A 17,050-nucleotide genomic window follows, 5' to 3' on the forward strand; every position below is an offset into this window, starting at 1 on the left:
GCTTGAAGTTTCATTCTCTTCTCCCTGGGCTTTGTACAAAACTAAAGAGTGTTTACCCAGAAGCTTTTGCTATGACAAGTAATCACCCAGCCTGTACTCTTTCCTGATATTAGAAATACATTATCTGACAGGTGCACCCTTCTAAAGTATTCCTCTATTCCTCACAAACACTCTCTTGTATTCTCTTCAAAACTTTGACCTCTGTTACTCCTGCTGCTATTTGTCCAACAACTGTTGGACTATCACCACAGTTAACACAAGAGAGCCACAGAGAAGTTGTGACCTGTACGTGCCATGTAGACCTTCACACTCATTTTGCCTGATGCCATGTATGTCAGTATAAAGATGTACGACAAGTTTGGTCAACTTCGGTTGATGGGGCTTCCAATGTTTTGCCCAAACTGCTTGTCACGTGGGTTATCGAATGGCACCAAATGTAATATAAATGGACTGTTAACCATCTTTTCACCACTTCTCTTCACAAAGAAAACTTCCTCCTCACCTTCAATTTTTGGATTTCTTCTTAAGAAACTTTAAAAATAAAAACAACAAAGTTCAGTAACAAGTTTAATACACTGAGAGAATGTATTCTTTTTGAAAGAATATAATGGCATTTAGTTTCCTTAAATTCCAGTGAATCAAACTCCAATTCTGTTACTTCCATATTCATTCCATGCTCACACTCCAGGTGACCTCTTAGCTCCTCCCCAGTATGGCAGGTAAAAGTGCTACACACTGTCCAGGACAGCTTAAAAATAGAGATTAGCTAATTAAATGGAGCCACCAATGTAGAACACAAAATATACGCACAGGATACTAAAAAGAAATGTTATGAAATTAAAGCAAGAAATTTACCTTCAGTGAAAATAAAGTAGTTGCTCAATAGTGCAAAGAAAAGTATAAAACTTTGAAAAACAAGTTTATAGAGTGACAGATCAAGTGATGAAAATCTGTCACTTGTAGCAAAGTGTGAAATATAAGCTGTTCCCTTAATTCACTTATGACAGATTTTAAGTGATTGGGTTTTCAGTATGAGATCAATATTTTTCTTTGGTTACATACAACAAGAAACAGTGATCAAAATTTGGACAATAAACGTTTGTACAAACTAGAAAAATAACATTTGTACTTAAATATACAAGCTATCCAAAATTTCTATACACTCTTGATTTAGTAAGTGAATGATATATTTTTGTTTGTGAAATAAAGACTTACACAAATGTAGGTTTACATTGAAAACTTTCAGGAATTACACTTTAGTCAGCGAGAATACGGTCATTTACAGATGACACATATGTGCTCGCACAAAATGCTTGATTCTGAATTACTTTTACACAGGTGGCAACCACATATTCCACACATTAATTTGCTTTTTTGTGATGTTATCTCTGGTTCTCGGGTTAGTTGTGTTGTTCAAGCATTTGTAGCTTCATCCTCAGGAGTAATTTTGGTTATCTCCAGTTTCTTTCCAAGGATGTCTCCAACAGCATAAATGAGAGTCCTTTGAATGCTTTCTACATACGGTTTCAAAAGTTCAAAGTCTAGTTCATGCAAACAAAATTTTCTGGGGTTCGTTTTCCCTCCATTCATTTAGGCACACTCGTCTTGAACAGTACATACGATTTTACTGCAGCTATATAAAGTAGGCTGTAGAACACTGATAGTCGTCGTATCCTCATGCATGTTGTGTAGAATAAGTCCTATCCATTTGGTCTATGGCATCCACTCCTGCCTCTGTGGAGTTACAATATAAATTTAAGTGGGTTTTCTTTTATTTTTTTCTGGTGCATCAACTTCTGATCCATAATCACGATGCTATGTAGACAACATTAACAGATTTTTCTTCAGTTTTTCCTTTGTCATCTAAGATACAGCTGTTATTGGAGGCTTAGTAGTCATTGGCTCTGTGAATGCAAACTTGTAGGAATACAGCTCTATCCCTGCTGTTGTCTTTTTAAGTTCGTGTGGTATGCGTTTTCTGTGGTGTTTGAGTTTCTCAGCTAAGGTAAACTTGTAATCGGCATACAGTGTGTCTGCCAATACCACAAAAGTGTAGATAAAGTCAATTATGATGTTGGAGCCTGTATTCTTTGCTGGCTCAATCTGTCTCTTTGCAGTCTCAAAGGGTGTTGTTACAGACAGGTCTGCTGTTTTTTCATTTTTATTATGTATTGTTCAAATGCACAACTGAGAATTCTAACCCATATCCCATATTTCACAGACTTGTATCTGAGGAGAACTTTAAATGAACAACCACCTTTGAAAACATGCAGCATTTCATCAATTGTATTGTATAGCACACTTGGGGATATTCCATTCAGTTCTTCAAATAATTCGTGCTGTGGTGCAAATTTGTCACACATCTTTCTGCCCTGGTGCCATTATCATCAAAACAAAGAATTTTTAATACAGTAGTTGATAAGCTCTCATCTTATCCTAATAAATCTGATCACATATCAGATAATGAAACATTGGTGTCCTGGTGAACTCCCATTAAAATTAAAGTTCCCATCAATGCTTATATTTCAGAATCACTACCAAAAAATAATTTACTTCATTTGTTTGGTTCACAATTGTCTTAACAATTTCGTGAGTGAAAAATTTTTTGACTGATTCAGATATATTTGTCACTTTACTGGCAGTGTGTGCAGGATGGTGGCAGAAACAGAAGTATTTTTGTACACTGTACAACACTGTGATTTTAAAAATGTGATGAAAAAGACAGCAACAAAGAAGAAAACTGACAAGAGTATACCAAACATGTGTTTTCATTGTTTATAAATAAATATGCAGTTGCATGATGTAGTTCCTGATGAATATTGTAGTGTACATTGGAGTTCAGTTGAAATAATAATGTGCTTGCACAAACCAGTGGTGCCATTGTAGTACAATTTAAGCTACAAATATGCTGCTTTCACAACAGCTTCTGCAGAATACATTGTAGGTCAATAGGTGTTAAAAAGACTCGTCACTCTTGAGCAAGTATACCAAAAGCATTAACCACCACAGGATAGTCCTTATTTATTCAAAGGACTTTCCAAGGCCACTCACTTGGATGAAAGAGTCATCGGATAGATCACCATCATCATCATTTAAGATGGATTATGCCTTTTGGCGTTCAGTCTGGAGCATAGCCCCCCTTATACAGTTCCTCCATGATCCCCTATTCAGTGCTAACATTGGTGCCTCTTCTGATGTTAAACCTATTACTTCAAAATCATTCTTAACCGAATCCAGGTACCTTCTCCTCGGTCTGCCCCGACTCCTCTTCATCATCCATCAGCACACGAGCTTGGCATGTTCGTGGCCAACATTAGTTTCTAAGGGAGAATATATTTTCCTCATGTGAATTCACAGAAAAGTGCCGAGTTTTGAGAACTTGTGCTGTCACAGTGTCTGCCACAACTGGCCCTGTCATTGACTTTAGAGTTGTGATCGTGATCAATATCTGCAAGTGGAACAATTGAAAACAAGATTTTGTAACAAAACTAATTTGAGCCACTGTTTTTAGGACACTTCAGTCTAACATGCTTCCCATCTATGCTGCCAGTGCAGTTAGGAAATTGCCATCATTTTATCAGTCCCATCTCAGTTTTTTCATGTGGGCACTTGCTGACGGTTCGACACATTTTAATGTCCTGTCCAGATTTTAACACACTGCGCCTAGATCTTAACCTGCCAAGTACTTTCGATGCCATTTTAGCGGATGACCCACGAGCAGCTGCTCGTGTTCTTCGTTTTATCAATTTGACAAACCTCTCAAAGGACATTTGATGATGGTGTTTTTTAATCCTGTGCCTGTCAGTCTGTCTTTTATCGTGTTTTCCCTTTTAGTTGTTGTTTTAAACTTGTGCCTCGCGGTGCATTCTTAACGTCGTCAGGGCGCTAATGACCATTGAAGTTGTGCGCCCTAAAACCACAAAAAAAAAATCTCAGTTTTCTTCCAGATTACCTCTGCTGACTGAGGTAAATACAGTGGTTGTTGACACATGCATTTGTCTAAGCTAGAGACTGTTGTCCTTCCCTTTCAGAATTAAAAAGCAATAGTGTGGTGTGATCCTCCAGTGGCCAAATATCTGGAACAAAACATAATAGTAATAAATGCATCATGTGAAATAAAATAATTTGTACACGACTTGACTGACAGGTGAGGCTGTTCGAACAAAATGAAAGAATCTACGAGAGTCCTACAGCAAATACATAAGATTCATCAAGAGAAGCAAAGGTTGAGCCAAGAAGTATCAAAATAATCCTCGGGCAGGTCATTTGGAGTTTCTTCCTGAAACACTGTCGCCATGTCGTACTTCATCAGATGATGAAGAGTCAGATGATGGAGATTGAGAGCAATAAGCATAATTGAGTCTGTAATGTCGGTTCATCTGGTGGAAAAGCTAAAATGAAAAGAAGTAAAAGCTGTAGTCACAAATTGTCAACATGCCAGAGACAACAAGAGGAGAGAGAACTTATTTTTGAGTTAAGCACACTCATTCATAACATTCCCAGCTCAAATAAAAATTTAGTAAAAAATGCAGCCCGCACAGTATCTGGAGAGATAGAATTTGCAATATTAAACCATGAAACACAGCCACATCTGTCCTCTGCAGTCCTTGCATCACCGAGCTCAGTGGTGTCACAGTGCAGTCCTGATACCGTCTCATAAAATGAAGTTGTCATTGCAATTTTGGAATGAGGGGACTCTTCCAGTGACTTTTCTAGTGCCAGATATGTACAAAAAGGCTAGTAACGTCTGACCTGTAGGTCTCACTTGTTTTTGTACAGTGTTAATAGTATTTTTCAGTTTATATTTGATTTATATAGTTATATATTTTATGATTATTACTAATTTTGAAAATATAGGGTAAACGTTAAAAAAACTGACAAACTTCAGGGACGGATTCCTGACTGGAAGTGGAAGAAAAAAGGTCCTACGAACACGTATCCAGAAATGCATCGTTGCCACGGTAGATGGTGCTGACGAATGTTCCTCTGACTGTGTGCCCTGTGTTTTTTGTCTGTTGCAGGCTGTGTGATTAATTCAGGTACTGTAAGCAGCAGAATGGTCTGGTATTCTTGTCAGGAACACGTCGAGATGGTGTTTGTGTATGACTGAGCAGATGGAAATGATCGAGAGGCAGCACGGCTATACCAAAACAATTACCGTCACAGACACTAACCATATCACTCAACATTTGAGCCCTTTTTGGGAGTTTGTGTGATTTTGAGTCCTTCCAGACAAACAAACATAGAGGGAGGTGGTGGATTGTGTGTACACCAGATTTGGAGGACCAGGTTCTACACGATATTGAGAGGATCCCTAGTACAAGCTCCAGACAAGTGGCCTTCTAACATAGTGTAACAAAAAAGTACAGTTACATGTATCCTGCACCACAACCACTACCATCCATATCGCGTGAAATCCCATAGTGGCCACTTTGAACATCTGTTGTGATGTGGATGTGATGCTGCTCCGTACTGTGTACCTCGCACGCGCGCGCTCGCACTCACACACACACACACACACACACACACACACACACACACACAGTCCATTTCCAGTCAGCTGTTGATAGACCTTTTTTCCTCAATTTCCAGTCAGGAAGCCATCCCTGCAGTTTGTTGGTTTTATTACAGTTCACTTAGTATATAGTTACAGTAAACTAGTGTTTTGGAACCTGTGGGTTGAACCCCTCAAGAAGGCTGCTAAATCTTGCTCAGGGGGTCGCAGTCACAGGAGGAAGCTGTTGCAGCATGGCCAATAACAATGTTTCGTGATGATCATCTGCTATGGTAGAAATGTCACAGGGAAGCGACAAGGTTTGATGAAAGCATCTTGCAAATTTGCTCACGTTCAGATGTGGTACTTTTTTATAATAATGAATACGAATTTAATTTAAACCTGTTTAAGAGTTCAAATATGCAAAGACTTGGAGAAATAAGAAGTGACACGATGTCGATTGTCTTATCCCGACATCTGTGGGACTTAACTGTGGCAGCGAGGGTGGCTAAGTCCCGTACAGACTGTATTCAGAGGTTCTTCTGAGATGATTGAGAGGATAGCGGAAGGAACTCACCAACCTCGTGGTGGGAAAAGTGATTCAAGAAGGTTTTGTACAGTACGAACCACTTAGTTTTGAGATGATCATCTGTTGTGGTAAAAGTATCACACAGAGCTAAAACAATTTGTGAAAGCATATTTAAAAGATGCTCACATGAAATGTGATGCGTTATTGCACCTAAAACGCGTACACTGCTCACATGCAAGGCTTAGTACTGCCGTTACTAGAATACATTTCAGCAGCCGTGCTTCAAATCGAACAACAGAACACTAGGACTGGCAGCAGTGAGAGAAGGCATGTCTGTCTAGCAGATCTAGGATCCTTGAGCTCACCCCAGACTGTAACTGACACACTGTGTGTTGATGTTTCTACGTCCGTAGCATCATTGGAAATCCCGCAAAAGCATCATTGCATGCCACCTGCTTCATTTCTCATTTCATTCACATTTTTGTGATTGCTGGGAAGTGAATCATTGTTACTTTGATGGTGCATTATAATTGAGTTGAAAAATATCTTCTGAGAACTAATACATAATTTGTGATAAAATATGCCAGATATTCTCACAATTAATTACTAATAAATGAAACAACTGGCCCAATGCAAGTCTGAATACTAGGGGTTCCTTAGTACAAAAACGTAAGCCTAAGAAAAGTGAAATTAATTTTTTGTGAATATTTCATAATTCCTTATTTAACATTAATTCTGAATTGAATTAACAATGAAAAAATGCAAAACCTGAAAACTGTTTTCAGGAATCGGTCAATAACTGTATGAACTGGATCCAAAGTAACTTCAAAAAAGTTGAAAAAAGATTTACTTCTTTAAAAAGTAACTTTACTGTGGGTTCTCGCTTTACGAGCATAATTTGCTTGTAGTCTTACCTGAAATCCAAAAATCTCATTATGCGAAACATATTTTTCTGCAGGGATTCACATCAGAATAGGATAAAGTGTTTTATTCTCAAAAATATGAAAACAGTTTATAAAAAAGTAATATAGTATAAAATATTGCACATCCTTTTTTACAAGAATATTGTCTAAAGACGTTTGTTTTCGCCTAGTCTTCAAAGTGAATGCTGAACATAGAAGATGGTTAGTTGCATGAAACATCTCTCCACATTTTGGTTAGTAAGCACGTTAACAATGACAAATGTAAACCGAAATTTATGAATAGGTATTTCAAGGCTGCAAATTGACACGATCCTTCGAAGTTAGAAGAGCTCGCAGCATTGTCAATGATACAAAATTGTTAAAGCTTTTGTGGCCTATTATTGACAAACTGAGTGTTGCCTTCTGTCTCGGGACCTATGGCCAATGTTTGTTTGACAATTTTTCTGAAGTTTTGCCAGCATGAGCAGCTGGTATTGTCAAAGCTTCACCCTTGATTACTTGTGGATGTTTGACAATACCAGCCACTTGTGCTGGCAAAACAGCAGAAAAATCATCAAAGAAATGTCGGCCGAAGAACGGGAGACAGTATCCAACAGGCAGTTTATCATCAAGGAGGCCAGATCAGAGCGACCGCAGAAAACTAATGGGATGTAAGGAGTGTTGCTGAATACTGGATTGTCAGTATTATATACTGGGTGATCAAAAAGTCAGTATAATTTTGAAAACTGAATAAATCATGGAATAATGTAGATAGAGAGGTACAAATTGACACACATGCTTGGAATGACATGGGGTTTTATTAGAACCAAAAAAATATAATAGTTTAAAAAATGTCCGACAGATGGCGCTTCATCTGATCAGAATAGCAATAATTAGCATAACAAAGTAAGACAAAGCAAAGATGTTCTTTACAGGAAATGCTCAATATGTCCACCATCATTCCTCAACAATAGCTATAGTCGAGGAATAATGTTGTGAACAGCACTGTAAAGCAAGTCCAGAGTTATGGTGAGGCATTGGCGTCGGATGTTGTCTTTCAGCATCCCTAGAGATGTTGGTCGATCACGATACATTTGCGACTTCAGGTAACCCCAAAGTCAATAATCGCATGGACTGAGGTCTGGGGACCTGGGAGGCCAAGCATGACGAAAGTGGTGGCTGAGCACACGATCATCACCAAATGACGTGCGCAAGAGATCTTTCACGCATCTAGCAATATGGGGTGGTTCTGATAAAACCCCATGTCATTCCAAGCATATGTGTCAATTTTTACCCCTCTATCTACATTATTCTGTGGTTTATTAAGTTTTCAAATTTATACTGACATTTTGGTCACCCTGTATAATAGTTAAGGCTCACCGGCCATTTGACCATCTTCTTCTGTGCAAATGCACAAACATTGTCCAAACTCTTACGGGAATTGGCAGTAAAGCCGCGAGTAATGAGTATAATGGGCAGTGTGGGACAATAAGCTGCAAATGTGGGTCTCACGGGAGACATGCCAGAGATAAGTCCCTGCAGTCGCACTATCGTCTGTGCCCTCAGTGGTGTAACGATGGGGCAGGGGGATGCAGAGGTGTGCAACATGCGTGTGGGGAGATCCTCAGATGCGGTGGTAAGTGAATCCTCGATGAACTTGGTGAAGCGAAGGGGAGACTCGCCATACAGAACCTCAGTGAGTGAGGCATTAAGATCTTCTTTACGAGTGAAGTGAATACCCAGCAGGACCCATGGAAGGGCCTCTGATCAGAGGCCTCCATGGCACATTAGGGTAGCCTTGAGTGTGCGTTGCCATCGCTCAACAAGGCCGTTTGACTGCGGGTGGTATGCTGTGGTATGAAACTTGACGACACCACATAGTCATGCGAAGAGTGCAGACTCAAATTGACATCCCTGGTCAGTGCCGAGAGATAGGGTAAGCCGAAGCGAGCAACCCACATCGAGATGAAGGAACGGGCGAAGGTCTCGGCCATGATATCAGTAAGGGAGACTGCCTCTACCCAGCGGGTCACACTGTTGATGATATACAAGGTGCGGCTAGAAAAAAACCGGACTAGTACTGGTGAAACAATAAAACGAATGCAATAAGGCTGAAAGTCGCGTGGCCTGTCACGTGACTCTCGCTCCGCCTACTGCTCGAGTTTCATCTGCCTCCTGCACTCAGTCTGCCCGTGGCGTCTGTTTTAAGTAGTTGATGTTTTGTCTGTGCGTCGGAAAATGTTGAGTGTACGGAAAGAACAGTGTGTTAACATCAAATTTTGTTTCAAACTAGGAAAATCTGCAAGTGAAACGTTTGTAATGTTACAACAAGTGTACGGCGATGATTGTTTATCGCGAACACGAGTGTTTGAGTGGTTTAAACGATTTAAAGATGGCCGCGAAGACACCAGTGATGACACTCGCACTGGCAGACCATTGTCAGCAAAAACTGATGCAAACATTGAAAAAATCGGTAAACTTGTTCGACAAGATCGCCGTTTAACAATCAGAGCAGTGTCTGAGTTAACAGGAGTTGACAAGGAAAGTGTTAGGCAGATTCTTCATGAAAGTTTCAACATGAACAAAGTGTGTTCAAAAATGGTTCCAAAGTGTCTCACAATTGAACAGAAGGAACGCCGAAGAATGATTTGTTCTGACATCCTGGAAAACATTGAAAGTGATCTCACCTTCTTACAAAATGTTATTACTTGCGATGAATCGTGGTTTTTTACTTACGATCCCGAAACTAAACGCCAATCGATGCATTGGAAAACTCCTGGTTCTCCACGACAAAAAAAAGCACGAATATCAAAATCGAAATTCAAGGCAATGATGATTATTTTTTTTACATCAAAGGGAATGTGCACATTGATTGGGTACCAGAGGGACAAACAGTGAATCAGCATTACTACATTAGCGTCCTGGCTACCCTACGTGAGCGAGTACGGAGAAAACGGAACGATTTGTGGAGAAAAAAGTCATGGATCCTTCACCAAGACAATGCCCCAGCTCACAGTGCGTTGTCAGTGAAGACGTTTCTGGCAAAACACAACATTCCCATCTTAGATCATCCACCCTACTCACCTGATTTGACCCCCTGTGACTTTTTTCTTTTCCCTAAAGTCAAGTCAGCTTTGAAAGGAACTAGATTTGAGACTGTTGAAGCAGTAAAAGAAAAAGCAACGGAAGTAATGTATGGACTTACCGAAAATGATCTGCAGCATTGCTATGAACACTGGAAAATTCGTATGGAGCGGTGTAGAGACCGAGGAGGAGAGTACATTGAAGGAGATAACATGAAATTGTAAATAAATGTAAATAAATGTTTTTTTCCAGCATCAGTCCGGTTTTTTTCTAGCCGCACCTCGTATCTGTAGCCCTCGGACGGGGGAAGGGGACCAACGATGTCGATATGGACATGCCGGAGACACCCCTTCGGGATGTCAAACATGCCCAGAGGAAGTTGAGCGTGCCTGCCGGCCTTGCTGCGCTGGCACAAGATGCACGCACGGTTCAAAGTGCGACAGTCATGCTTTACGCTAGGCCAGACGAGGCACTCTGCAACCAGCCACATCGTGTCTCACGTCCCAGGGTGAGCTAAGCCATGGAAAGTGGTAAAGACTCTATGGCGTAGGTTGGCAGGGACTAAGGGGGTGAAGTGTGCCCGTAGAGGTGTCACAGGGGACAGGGATCACCAAATCAGGTAGTGTATGGGGCTGGACAGAGAGTGATGAGCCATTATCTGATTTTATTCACAGTATATCATCGTCATCTGCTTGTAGTTCGGCGAGTTCCTCCAGGTTTAGCAGTGCGGTTAGCATGCAGATGTGGGAAAGGTAGTCTGCCACAATGTTCCCATGCCACGGATATAGCATGCGTCGGAAGAGTGCTGACAGACGTAGTCCGTATGGCAGAAACGCTTGGGCGGGGGGTCTTTAGCCAGATTACAAATAGCGTCCACGAGTAGCTTGTGATCAGTGTAGATCGTAAAGGGTCACTCCTCGAGGTCACTACAAAAATGTTTAATCACCTCGTACACAGTGAGTAGCTCACGCTCAAATGCCGACTACTTGCGCTGGTTCTTAGTCAATTTCTTGGAAAAGTGGAGTAGACGGTATGCTACTGTATAATGTATAATGTCTGCAGATGACGAAGAAATTGATGAAATGTATGATGAGATAAAAGAAATTATTCAGGTAGTGAAGGGAGAAGAAAATTTAATAGTCATGGGTGACTGGAATTCATCAGTAGGAAAAGGGAGAGAAGGAAACATAGTAGGTGAATATGGATTGGGGCTAAGAAATGAAAGATGAAGCCGTCTGGTAGAATTTTGCACAGAGCATAACTTAATCATAGCTAACACTTGGTTCAAGAATCATGAAAGAAGGTTGTATACATGGAAGAACCCTGGAGATACTAAAAGGTATCAGATAGATTATATAATGGTAAGACAGAGATTTAGGAACCAGGTTTTAAATTGTAAGACATTTCCAGGGGCAGATGTGGACTCTGACCACAATCTATTGGTTATGAACTGTAGGTTAAAACTGAAGAAACTGCAAAAAGGTGGGAATTTAGGCAGATGGGACCTGGATAAACTGAAAGAACCAGAGGTTGTACAGAGTTTCAGGGAGAGCATAAGGGAACAATTGACAGCAATGGGGGAAAGAAATATGGTAGAAGAAGAATGGGTAGCTATGAGGGATGAAATAGTGAAGGCAGCGGAGGATCAAATAGGTAAAAAGACGAGGGCTAGCAGAAACCCTTGGATAACAGAAGAAATATTGAATTTAACTGATGAAAAGAGAAAATATAAAAATGCAGTAAATGAAGCAGGCAAAAAGGAATACAAACGTCTCAAAAATGAGATCCACAGGAAGTGCAAAATGGCTAAGCAGGGATGGCTACAGGACAAATGTAAGGATGTAGAGGCATATATCACTAGGGGTAAGATAGATACTGCCTACAGGAAAATTAAAGAGACCTTTGGAGAAAGGAGAACCACTTGTATGAATCTCAAGAGCTTTGATGGAAACCCAGATCTAAGCAAAGAAGGGAAATCAGAAAGGTGGAAGGAGTATATAGAGGGTCTATAGAAGGGTGACGTACTTGAGGACAATATTATGGAAATGGAAGAGGATGTAGATAAGATGAAATGGGCGATATGATACTGCGTAAAGAGTTTGACAGAGCACTGAAAGATCTGAGTGGAAACAAGGCCCCAGGAGTAGACAACATTCCATTAGAACTACTGATGGCGTTGGGAGAGCCAGTCCTGACAAGTCTACCATCTGGTGAGCAAGATGTATGAGACAGGCGAAATACCCTCAGACTTCAAGAAGAATATAATAATTCCAATCCCAAAGAAAGCAGGTGTTGACAGATGTGAAAATGACCGAGCTGTCAGTTTAATAAGTCACAGCTGCAAAATACTAACGCGAATTCTTTACAGACGAATGGAAAAACTGGTAGAAGCCGACCTCGGGGAAGATCAGTTTGGATTCCGTAGAAATATTGGAACACATGAGGCAATACTGACCCTACGACTTACATTAGAAGAAAGATTAAGGAAAGGCAAACCTACATTTCTAGCATTTGTAGACTTAGAGAAAGTTTTTGACAATGTTGACTGGAATACTCTCTTTCAAATTCTGAAAGTGGCAGGGGTAAAATACAGGAAGCGGAAGGCTATTTACAATTTGTACAGAAAGCAGATGGCAGTTTTAAGAGTCGAGGGGTATGAAAGGGAAGCAGTGGTTGGGAAGGGAGTGAGACAGGGTTGTAGGCTATTCCCGATGTTTTTCAATCTGTATATTGAGCAAGCAGTAAAGGAAACAAAAGAAAAAATTGGAGTGGGTATTAAAATCCAGAGAGAAGAACTAAAAACTTTGAGGTTTGCCGATGACATTGTAATTCTGTCAGAGACAGCAAAGGACTTGGAAGAGCAGTTGAACGGAATGGACAGTGTCTTGAAAGGAAGGTACAAGATGAACATCAACAAAAGCAAAACGAAGATAATGGAATGTAGTCGAATTAAGTCGGGTGATGCGGAGGGAATTAGATTGGGAAATGAGACACTTAAAGTAGTAAAGGAGATTTGCTATTTGGGGAGCAAAATAACTGATAATGGTGAAAGTAGAGAGGATGTAAAATGTAGACTGGCAATGGGACGGAAAGCGTTTGTGAAGAAGAAAAATTTGTTAACTTCGAGTATAGATTTAAATGTCAGGAAGTTGTTTCTGAAAGTATTTGTATGGAGTGTAGCCATGTACGGAAGTGAAACATGGACAATAAATAGTTTGGACAAGAAGAGAATAGAAGCTTTTGAAATGTGGTGTTACAGAAGAATGCTGAAGATTAGATGGGTAGATCACATAACTAATGAGAAGGTGATGAATAGAATGGGGAAAAGAGAAATTTGTGGAACAATTGACTAGAAGAAGGGATCGGTTGGTAGGGCATATTCTGAGGCATAAAGGGATGACCGATTTAGTATTGGAAGGCAGCGTGGAGGGTAAAAATCGTAGAGGGAGACCAAGAGATGAATACACTAAGCAGATTCAGAAGGATGTAGGCTGCAGTAGGTCAGTACCTACTGCACAGATGAAGAAACTTGCACAGGATAGAGTAGCATGGAGAGCTGCATCAAACCAGTCTCAGGACTGAAGACCACAGCTACAACAACAGTGTTGTCCACAGCTGAGTGACTGGTATCAGTCGTGATCGAGACATAGGCCTCAGGGTCAGGGTGGGCGAGTGTGACGGCTTTGGTGAGGGCAGTTTTAAGGTTACCAAAAGTGTTGAACATCGATTGGGTCCACTCCAACTTCCGTTTTGTGGTGGTGTTTTTGCCAGAGAGAGCGTCGGTGAGGGCAGTTTGGATGGTGGCAGCTTGAGGAATATGGTGGCGGTAAAAGTTTTCCATACGCAAGAAAAGATGGAGCTGAACATAATCCTCAGGGAGAGGAAGTTTAAGTACGATTTCAACACGAGAACTTGTGGGGCGGAGGCCGTTGGTAGAGACGGAATGGCCGAGGAAGGTAATGGATGTGGAGCAAAGTTGAGATTTATCACGGTTGATCACCGTGCCATTGGCAGCGATGGCCAAATGGACTGCATGGAGGTAAGGATATCACCTAAGTAAGCATAGGCAAAAGGCAGAGGGAGCAAAATGGAATCGATTAACCACTGCCATATCTGCGGAGCATTTTTCAATCCGTAAAGCATGTAACAGTATTTGAATAGGTCAAAGCATATTATGATGGCCGTCTTCAGAATATCCGGTGGATGCATAGGAATCTGGTGATATGCATTGGAACAATCTAATATGGAGAAAAAAAAAGTAGATCCATGAAGTAACTGCGAGAAATCTTGTATATGTGGAATGACATTGTTGCAGGCATTAAGGTACCTTTAGTCCCTGCACATGCTTAAGGTGCTGTCGTTTTTGGGAACAAGCTGAATAGGTGAAGACCAGTCGCTGTCGGAGGGGCGGTGCAGAACTTTGGAAGTGTTATGGCGCCTGGCCTTATAACGAACAGGTGGGCTGTCAGTGGTATGAATCTTATGGCAAGTGTCATTTCTCTCTCTCTCTCTCTCTCTCTCTCTCTCTCGCTTTCCTTGTGCCTATATCTTGCAGCTGCACAGGGTTGGCAATGTTATCAATGGATTTGGTGGGGTTGGCTGGAGGGGTGGCCGGATGCCCTTCATGCCACCACCCACGAATGATGATGATGATGATGATGATGATGATGATGAAGAAATTATGAGGACAACACAAACACCCAGTCATCTCGGGGCAGACGAAAATCCCTGGCCCTGCCAGGAATGGAACCTGGTATCCCGCAGGAAGCGAAATTGAGACCACGAGCTGCAGACATGGCAAGTGCCATTACTGACGGATGATAATTGTGTAGGGAAGTCAGCACGAGGGGTCAAGAAGATATCCACAGGCAACATCGGTTCACTGACTTCGATGAACTGGAACGACGTAGGTAGGGCATCGGCCGCAGTCAGCGATGAAAGGTGCAATGTAGGAGTGAAGCGGTGTGAAGAATCAGAGAGGCACAGGCAGGTGCGCCTCGGAAATTCGTCTGCGGTGATGCGGAAAAAACAGCTTGCGGTGGAGTGCTCAGTACTAGAGCAGGTTGGCAAGAAGCCCCTGTAGAGGCGTGTGCTGGGCCGTCTTGCTGCACGGCTGCAGATAGGTGATGTACGGTATGCCGTGCGTGTGACTATTCGGCAGAGGCAGAGGTGATGTCGGCGCACAAGTCATCATTAGGGGTACGGAGTTCGTCGATCTGAGAGTGCACGTACGACAGATCAGAGAGCCGTGTGATTATGCACTCGGCCAGGAAAGCACACGTGGAAAGCGTAGCCGAGGAGGCGGAGAGCAAAGTGATACTGAACTTTGGTGTGTACGGAACTGTAGAGCCAGACGTGGGGCTGAGTGTGGCGGTCTGCGGGTCTGGTCAAAGTTCGTAACGGTGCAGAAAATCCGACCCGATCACAGGTGCGTCCACGTCGGCAGTGTGGAAGGTCCGAGGGAAGGTGTGAACTGGTGAGAGGTGAAGTGACATCTCGGTGGAACCGTGGACTGCAGTGGGAGAATGGTTGGCCGCGACACTGTGTAAAATAAGAATGTGCTACCCCGTGCATAGAAATGTTCAATTCACAGTCCTGGATATTTGTTGGCATGTCAAGGTATCCTGAAGGTAATGATGTACATGAAGGATAAACAACAAAGTTTTTAGCCGGAAGGTCCTCCAAGTTATGGTTAGGTGTGTAACCTCCCCCTCACTTATCTACCTTAATGACCGTGAAAAATTAAACCGCATCCACCTAATGGAAATTTGGGAAAAGCAATCGTCACCGAAGTTAATTTGTCAGTAAACAGGAAGTAAAGGGTTACATCTAAATGAAAGGAAAAATGCAAATGAAATTGGTGAAAATTAATTTTGAGAAAAAGGTAAAATTAATAAAGAAAGTAAATGTGCGGTTGTTACGTTAACAATTAATTGGCATTAATTAGATATTTGAGATTTGGGGAAAATTACGGTCACCAGTCCTATGGACAACAACTGTAATAACTGAAAATGAAAGATTAATGAACATATAATTAGCACCAAAAGCGTGGCAACTGAAGGTTGACACATGCTGTGTGAAAACTGAATGTTTGTCAGAAGTAATAAATTTCGCTACACTCTGACTTAATTTAGCAAAAGAATTAATAAAACTGGAAAATTGAAAGTTAATTTAGTGACTGAAATTAATAGTGGACTTTGTTTCTGAAGCACTGCGAAATTCAATAAAATAAGGTTAGTCCTGGGCTACCTCAACAATCATTTCAAAAGCTACTTGAATCTACGCAATTTAGAAATAAGAGGTTTAACTTTGAACTTGAATTAAATGATTCTGAACAATTAACAATAGTAAAATTTAGTACGTACCAAGCTGAGCTGCAGTCGCAGGTAAGCTAAAATATGGTAACAAAACTCGCGCTCTTAATTTGTGCTTGTGTAACCTAAATATTGTAGCCAGCTATGAATACTTTGATTGAACTTTGAAATTAAAGCAGTGAAATGGAATGATATTACTTTAATGCTGGCGTTTGAATTTCAACAACACTCGGGTTCATTCCGGAAAAGGAAGGGACCCTGCTTGGTAATGCAATTGGGGCAATGAGCAACAAAGGTTCATGCTATGTTGCTGTAATTTAAAGAGGCAAATTGAGCAGTTTGAAAAGCTGAGGTCTGCCATACAGTTCTAAAACTTTACGTGCTTTTAGTCTTCCTTGTTGGTTCATTGAAGGTTTGCAGTCATCAGTCGGGGAGGTGGCGACAGTCACTGATTGTCGGCTGTCGATGTTGCAGAAGCTGGATGTCAGTGCGCCTTCTTCTTGACACGGTCACCAGGCGAAACGGGCTCTTGATATGCACCAGCTAATGCTTCCCGTGCTCGACACCGTGCCAGAAACTATCATAGCAAGTCGAGCGCAATTACATGCTGCCAAACCCCGAAAGCGCGGCAACTCGCGGGAGCATCACACAACACACCTGCTTCACCGCCCTACTCCAGCCAGACTCTCTCTGTCCGCACTCCGTGCGGCAGAGTTAACACTACCAG

Source organism: Schistocerca cancellata, chromosome 11 (genome assembly GCF_023864275.1).
Source record: "Schistocerca cancellata isolate TAMUIC-IGC-003103 chromosome 11, iqSchCanc2.1, whole genome shotgun sequence".
Taxonomy (NCBI): domain Eukaryota; kingdom Metazoa; phylum Arthropoda; class Insecta; order Orthoptera; family Acrididae; genus Schistocerca; species Schistocerca cancellata.